The following is an 8370-nucleotide window of genomic DNA, read 5'->3' on the forward strand; positions in this document are numbered from 1 at the left end:
ATGGAGATGCAAGCTCAAGGTTTGACAACATCTCACTGTGGTTGAGAAGCTTCAACAATGGCTGTAAGTATAAAAAAAAAATTATGACTTGAAGTTGAACCTTTGAGAACCGTCCACGGTTCTTAAAACTGGCAAGTTCAATTGCGGTTCGCTGTTTTTTCTACCTATGCCGGTTTTGGAAGCTAAAAGAACCGTTTTGATGAACGGTTCCTAGTTAACCCGGTCAGACTATATGGTCCGATCTGGGTTTCAAAACCATGCATATATCTACTAAAAATATAATGAATTATTCAATTCTAACAATTACAATTGAAATAAGAAAGAAGAAAATGAAAATTTGAAATTAATTTGGATAGCTGAATAGTCAAATATTTGTATTTAAAACAAATGAATAGTAATATGTTGAATAGTAATAGAGTGCATTAACAGATTTTGGAGTTTGGACCCGAGGCTTGGTGTGCCAATAGGTGCTTAGTGTGGCAGGCTAAGGGTCTGTTTGGGATCCGCTTATTTTGCTGAAACTAAAATTTTTTTACTGAAAATACTGTAGATAAAGGTAAAACTTAGGTAAAATAGTACAGTTTAATCCATGAATAATACCAAAAGTACAATGGAACCATGAATAGTAGTAAAAATAAGTTGAATAGTAAAATAAGTTGGCAAAAATAATTTTTGCCAAACGGACAATAAATCATAACCCAAAATGAGTGAAGTCTTGGAGATGGTAAATCAAATTGTGGAGACAACAGACATTGGAAGCCCCCTAACCCCCATTAGAAGAGTTTGGCTCCAGAAGATGATTCCATAGAATCCAAAAGATAACATTTTAAAGAGAAGGTTTGTGGATCCAATAACCTTAGTTTGTCAATACACTTCGAATATTTTCTCTCCATGCCAGTCAGTTCCTTCCCCTCGTAAGGAGTCCAGATATGCCTAACTGTTTTTTTGGTTCAACGTGAAAATATGATTCTTGTGCACAAAAAAAAAAAGGGCTTGTTTTTGTTTATATATATTAGGGGTTACCAAAACCCGTTATTTTTCTTTTAGTTCACTGATTCAACCGGCCAATTTATTTTATTTTAAAAATAAAATAAAATAGGATTGCCATTGGACAAGCACAATTTATGGGTGTTTGTGCTTCTGTCCGTGTGTTTTTGTGTGTACGCTGTTTTCAAGCAGTGGACAGATTTTCTGCTTTTAAATCTCAAGACACCGCTCTCCCCAGTTAAGTGTGGGAATCACCAACAGGGGCAGAGAGAAAAACATTATGATGTTAAACTGAATAAGAAGTCTGAGTATTTACAGACTTCTGCATGACTCTTGGTAAAAGACATATCTGTTAGTGAACAGATAAGTTTTAAGTTTTAACCAATAGACATATTATTTGACGAAAAGACATTGTTTTATATTTAATAACTAACTTAACGTTATTTTATTTTCTAGTGCAGATTGGTGAAAGAACACCAAAGCATTCTCTGTATGCGATGAAGCAATTAATCAGCCAGTGATCATTTAGTTCAATTCAATGTCTCAGACTTGGAGAAAGCAACAAAAGGTTTCAAACCCTCTTACAAGATTAGAGAGGGTGAGTTTGGAGCCTTCTACAAAGGCAACCTCAAGCAAAGTGGGAAAAAGACATATGTCCTTATTTAACAGATTCAAGGACATGTACGTAAAGCCAAGGTTTGTAACTTTTTATTTTCTTGCACAATCCTCTCCTTCCTCTTTTTACATATATAACTTTTCATCTATTTTCTTTAATGTATACGCCTATCTGAATCAATCCCATAATTTATTTTTCAGGGTGATCACTCTTGGGTAAAAGAATTAAACACTAATGCAGCAATTAAGCACCAAAACCTTGTAAACTTGATAGGATATTGCCTTTCAGAGGGTGTCAGATTTGTGGTAGGGGAATGCATATGCTATAAAATTCTAAGTCACTATTTGTTCAAGGGTTCCTGTCTTGGGGAGAAAGACTCGTTGTTGTACAAGACGCTGCCCAGGCTTTGGCGTACGTGCATGAACATCAGGTATGTTAATTTGCTATCAGCATATGTGTTTCCCTATTTGATTGTGGTGTATGATATGTGTTTTGTTCTATTTGAACAGATAGTACTGAGTTTGAGTTCTTCCTCCATTGTCATTGATGACGATATGAAAGGGAAGCTTTTTGACCATGCCTTTTTGAGATTGGATACTTCTCCTGTAAGTATATAAATACCCTCAAGTAACTTTTTTTTGATGTGTTACTTTTTTTTTCTTTGTGAAATTGATCTTATAAACCTACTATTAGTGGCGGAGCAAGAAAATAATTTGAGGGGTGAGGGGGGATTTATCTTAATTTATTGCTTGCATCTTGTGACCTTGGTGATATAAATTTTAATTGTCAAGAGCCTTACTCGGTGACCTAGTCTCTCCTTCATTAAGATTTAGGAGAACTACGGTTTGAAATTTGAATTTCCTCTCTCCCATGGGTATATCTATCAAATTTTTTATTTTAAAAAAAAAAAAAGAAGAAGAAGAAGATAGAACTATGATTATTATTAATAATCTAATAACTATGTTTGTCAATATTACCGTCCTTAAATAAAACGTGCACTCATGTAGATATAAAAGAGCAATGCTAAGGAGGTCGCAAGAAGAAATTTTTTTAGACAAGAACATTGTTGTTTTCAAGCATGCATTATCCTTCCTATAAGGAGAACTAATTTTGAATTTGTTGCACCCTAGCTATCATTTTTTTCTTACATTTCTTTTTCTCTTTCAATTTGCGTCTCTTTTTCCTTGAACTAAATGTTGCATCCGTTAAACAGATGTACCTTTGTAACTGTAACTAGTAATAATACACCTTTACCTTATATTATATATATATATATATATATATATATATGAAACAGTTTGAAAAGACAGAGGAGCATAACAGTCTTTAAGTGCTGGACCATTTGATTGGAATTTCATGGATTATTGTACAACTCCAGAATATGACCCTCCTAATAACCTCACACCCACGGACAATGTATACGGTTTTGGAGTTATTTTGCTAGAAATAGTCACTGGTAAGCCGGCGTTTGATGCCAACCAACCCAGGAATGAGAGAAATATAGTGGAGTGGGTCAAATCTGCTCTCTCTGGGGACCTAACCAAGCAGAAATAGATTATGGATCCTATGAACACATTGTGGTATAAAGAATCTACCATGGGAGTTTTGGCTTTGTCAAGCAAGTGCATTGAGGAAGACCCAAATCAGCGTCCCAGCATGAGTAAGGTTCTCGAGGAGCCTGCCCCAATTGTGGAAGAACATTCCACTCGTATGAAAGAATTATTTGAAAGAAAGAGACAAGAAAGGATACAAGCACAAAAGGATGATGTGAAATGTACTATTTTATTGAAGGCAATTGAAGGGGTTCTTTTATTGATTGGATACGCAGTGTCAAGCTTATTAAAAAATGCGTAATTGCTGTATGAAGTGAATATATGTACGTAATTGCTTGTAACTCATACTAAGAGTTAATTTGTGTGGTTCTATGCCTGAAAGGATATAATTATATATTTGAAACACTAAACTTAAGTAAATTTTATACAGTGGAGACTTGTTTCATGTGTAAATATACTGGCACTGCATAGTAGAGATAGAATGGAGAATAGGAATGTGTTTTTTGCTCCAACATATTGTATAACAGAAAATTTTATGGGGATGTCATGCATATGGGCACTCTAAGATGTAAATAAAATTTAAGACTCATATATAGATAAAATTTAGGACAAATTACAACTTACTCACTTGTAATTTGGCTGAAATTTAAATTGTCTACCTTTTAATTGTTTTAATAAGAGAGGAAGGAGGATTTACTGTTAATATGTAACTAAACAAACCTTTTATTTTTATTTTTTATTTATAAAAGTAGCACGGTTGACACTAATTTTTTTTTTTTTGAGTAATAGAGGATACTTCATAGAAGAAGCTACACTGTCTAGGTGTTTAGAACACCAGGTCTTTCATAATACATACCCAAATTATCTAATTACGTTAATAACAAAACATTAGGACAAAGATTATCAAAAATTACTAAATCTTCAACTTGTCTAACACCTCTTCTAGCAAAGTGCATCAGCACACTTGTTGCCATCTTTGAAGCAGTGATTAATTTTCTTCATGGGGAGGCGTCTGAGGAGATCATCAACAAGTAGAGCAAATTCACCAAGAGATTCAATATTGATACTGACTAGACACACCACAGCTATTGCATCTAATTCAATTTCAATGGTAGGTAAATGAAGTTGAGAACAAATGATAAAGACCATCCCTTAAACCTCATAGCTCTGCTGTGATACTAGTTGCACTGCCAGATGCTCTAGGCTCTAGCATAACCCTCCACCCAATTGCCTTGGTTGTCTCGAGAGTTGAGTTTCACCCAATTAATCCCTGGTTTTTCCCATCTGATTAAAGGAGAATTTATTTCTCTGAAGGCAATGACTCCACACTCCAAACAGAAAAAAGATTCCCCAGGTATATTGACATGAACCAACAGATAAGCTCCTTGTTGCAAGCATTCTGTATTATCCAGTGTAGGATGTTGGAAGAAAAGATATTGGTTTTAGAGTGAAGAAATCCAGCCTTCAGCCAGAAGTTTCTAGCAACTGAAAAGTCTTGGAGGACATAAGATATACTTTCATTGTCACTAGAACATAGGTCACAAGTAGCAGACTCAAGAATACCTCTATACTGCAGGGTTTGCTTCACAGGCAAGCTGTTATAATAGCATTTCCATAGGAAATTTTGTATGGGAAATGTTAATAGATACCCTAAGAGCATTGGTCTAAGAACTATTTTTAAAAATATTTTATGAGAAAATGATAAATCAATTAATTTCTGACAACTTTTTATTTTTTCCATAAAAATAATGTTAAAACTTTCCTAATATAGTTTATTAACAATTGCCCTAAGGGTACTCGTTAAAATGACCCAATTTTTTATTTTAGGAAAAATGGGACTCTTCCAAATCCAATTCCCATTGAAACTAGGGGATTTTCACTATCTAGATTAGCTAACTTGTAGGCAATTTTTGGATGAAAACTGCCATTGGCAAAGGAGATCCAACTAAGTTTATCTTTGTCAATAGATACTTTCCTGGTGGGCTAGCTTTGACCATAAGTGATATGGAAGGAGGTCAAACCATGGACATATTGCCAAGAGTCCAATAACCATTCCTCACTATCATTATTCACAGTGAGAATATTTTCATTTCTCTTGAGTGGGTCCTGGATAAGACTTCTGAGGGAGAGAGTCCCTTTCTTTCATCCACTTATCATGCCAAAATGACTGCTGTTAGACCCTAGCAGCCACCTTGAACCCTTATCACAAACATTGACTTTGCAAATCAAAAGGCAAGGTGATTTGCTTTACTATATTTATATAGAAAAAAGAAATTATCTGCTCTACCCTATTAATACAGAAAATTAAAATTGTTAGATAATCATTGAATGGAAATTGAGAGGCTAATGGTATGTTTGGTAACTATTTTTTTTTTCTTATTTTTTGTTTTCAAAAATAATTTTCTATTTTTGAAACTAAAAAACTTGTTTGACAACTCAAAATGGACAGAAAACAAAAATTATTCTTAAAACTTAATTTGTGAAGGAAACTGAAAACAGTCTTTTGCATGTTTTCAGTTTCCTAATAACAACATATTTTAGTATTTTTTATTTATTTCTTCAAAAAAACTATTTTTTTTTATTTCAACTAACCAAATATGTTTTTGGTTTCAAAAATACAAGAAATTTTTTTTTTTTGTCTTTATATTCCTAAAACAAGTCTTTAAAAATAGAAAATAAAAACTGTTACCAAACATAACCTAACATTGTGAGTTGTAACTTTGACTCATGTTATATTTTACAAATGATCACTAAGTAGGTGTTTAATTTTCTCTTTGAATGGCCAAAAATAAAGTTAATAAAAATGAATACTTTGAAAAGTTGCCCCATTTGTTTCTATAGGGAAAATAATTTCCTTTTGTTTAATAAAATCAAAACTATAAGTAGTTAACCCACACACCATGATTTTTAACATTTGCTAAATGAAACCTATTGGTTTTTCAAACGGAACGGTTTAGAGTTGAAATCCCTCTTTCCCTAACTATCAAATTATTAGCAAAATAATTAGTATATAACATTTTTTTTTTTCACAATTTATTAGAGGTGAAAAATTTTAGTTAATAATAGACACAAAATCATCATTTATCATTATCTTCTCATTGCGTTTGAATGAATTTGTTTTCATCATCTAAGTCACAGTCTGTCAATTCAAGTTGTAAAAAAACCTAGGCTAAATATGTCATAGAGATAAACATAATTATTAACCAATTAATATCACTTTCATATAGTCATCTTTTGATGCTATTATTATAAATCAATCACAACAAAGTAACAAACCACGTAATAAAAGATTTGACAATTATACAAAATATTAACATTGTGAGGAGTAAAATGGCCCAAGTGGGCATATAGGCCTTTGGACTGTAGCATGGAGGGCCGACCTGCTCGAGAATTGAACTTTACGAATTGGCCCATACGCCGAGGGTCCGAGGGTGCAGCCGAGGACGAGCTTCTCCTCGGACAAGCCCAAGAGAATTCAAAACTTCATTATGAAGGTCAAAGCACAACTCTAGAAAGACTAATGGTTAAAGGGGGAAACCCTGAACCTTCTCGATGCACCAGTGTTAAAGAAAATATCAAGAGCAAAGGCTGCCACCTCCGCATTAAAAACTCTGCATCTACCTTCCTGGCCGCATTAATGGGGAAGTGACCCCTGAACAGTAGGACTGAAACTTCTAGTCACTAGCCAAAAGGCATCAAGGAAGGAAGTATTTAAGGGGGGTGAAGGCCAAAGAGAGGGGGGATCGAAAAACAAAAGAAAAAAAGAAGAATTGTAACCTTTAAGAAAGAAAGAGAAATAATACAGAAGTAGTCCTCGGCTCACGTCCGAGGAGGTCTATTTGCCATTATCGTTTATTATTTACAAGTGTTTGTAACTTTTAGTCTGTTATCAAGTTCACAGTACTTCTAATCTAGATTTCAAGCCCACACTCTACAAATTTCATTGTTTAAGGCTCATTGGGTCTGAGCCCGTGATTGTCTTTAGGTCCAGGTGCAATTGTGCACTTACAATTGGCGTCGTCTGTGGGGAATCTAGTCTAGAAAAGGTTGGGATACCATGGCAGGCCTAGGTTCTCACCATGCAGAATCACAAGGATCACAACCGGAGGATCATTTCGAGCGCCTTGAGCGTCAAAGGGATCGTGAGGGAAGTGTCCATACAGAATACCCCAAGATTAGCCATACTCAGGGCGAGGGTAGCACCACCCACGAGGATGGTGCTAGGGCCATGCAGAGGGAGATTGGTCATTTGAAAAGAAAGCTACGCCGCGCCAGACGTAAGCCTTCGCCGTCCTCATCTGATCCTTCTTCAGAGGAAGCCCGGGGAGGTGGTTACAGCTCAAGATCATACTCACCCCCCAGCGCAATGTCCTCTTGTGAGGAGGACGACCAGCCAGCTCGCAGACGTAAGAAGCTTCCTTCTAGGGGCTTAGGGAACGATGCTATGAGTCGGGCGTTGCACCAACTCTCCAAATCTCCATTTTCGCGGAGGATTGAGAAAGAGAAGCTTCCCAGGAGATTCACCCAGCCTACCTTCACCATCTACAATGGCCGGACTGATCCGGTGGAGCACGTGAGTCACTTTAACCAGAGGATGGCGGTGCACTCTCATGACGAGGCTCTGATGTGTAAAGTTTTCCCCTCTAGCTTGGGACCTATTGCTATGAGGTGGTTCAACGGCCTTAAATCGGGGTCTATAGGTTCGTTTGGGGAGCTCACTAGAGCATTCGCTTCGCGGTTCATTACGTGTAGCAGAGTACCTCGGCCATTGGATTCGCTGTTATCCATGACCATGAGGGAAGGGGAGACGTTGAAAGCATACTCCGACCATTACTAGGAGATGTTTAATGAAATAGATGGTGATTTTGATGAGGTGGCGCTCAATACCTTTAAAGTAGGTCTTCCTACTGATCACGACTTGAGAAAGTCTTTGACCAAAAAACCCGTCCGCAGCGTACGTCGCCTCATGGACCGTATTGATGAGTACAAGAGAGTGGAGGAAGACTAACAACAAGGAAAGGGTAAGGAGAAGGTTATCCCGCAGGAGAGAAGGGATTTCAGGTCGGACAGGTACCACAACAACAGGCCGAGGCGAGATTACGTTGGGCAGTCCGGCTCGGCAGCGCCTCAGGCCGTGAACACTGTGTTCCGAGAACCAGTACATCAGCTGCTGGAGAAAGTCCGTAAGGAGCCCTTCTTCAGATGGCCTGGTAA

At 36.6% G+C, this 8370-nt stretch overlaps 1 pseudogene; it reads left to right on the forward strand.

Annotated features, from left to right (window-relative positions):
- Positions 1–3457, forward strand: LOC142640155 (serine/threonine-protein kinase PCRK1-like; annotated as a pseudogene).
- Positions 3458–8370: the final 4913 nt, after the last annotated feature.

This window comes from Castanea sativa, chromosome 6, assembly GCF_040712315.1.
Source record: "Castanea sativa cultivar Marrone di Chiusa Pesio chromosome 6, ASM4071231v1".
In the NCBI taxonomy this organism is placed as follows: domain Eukaryota; kingdom Viridiplantae; phylum Streptophyta; class Magnoliopsida; order Fagales; family Fagaceae; genus Castanea; species Castanea sativa.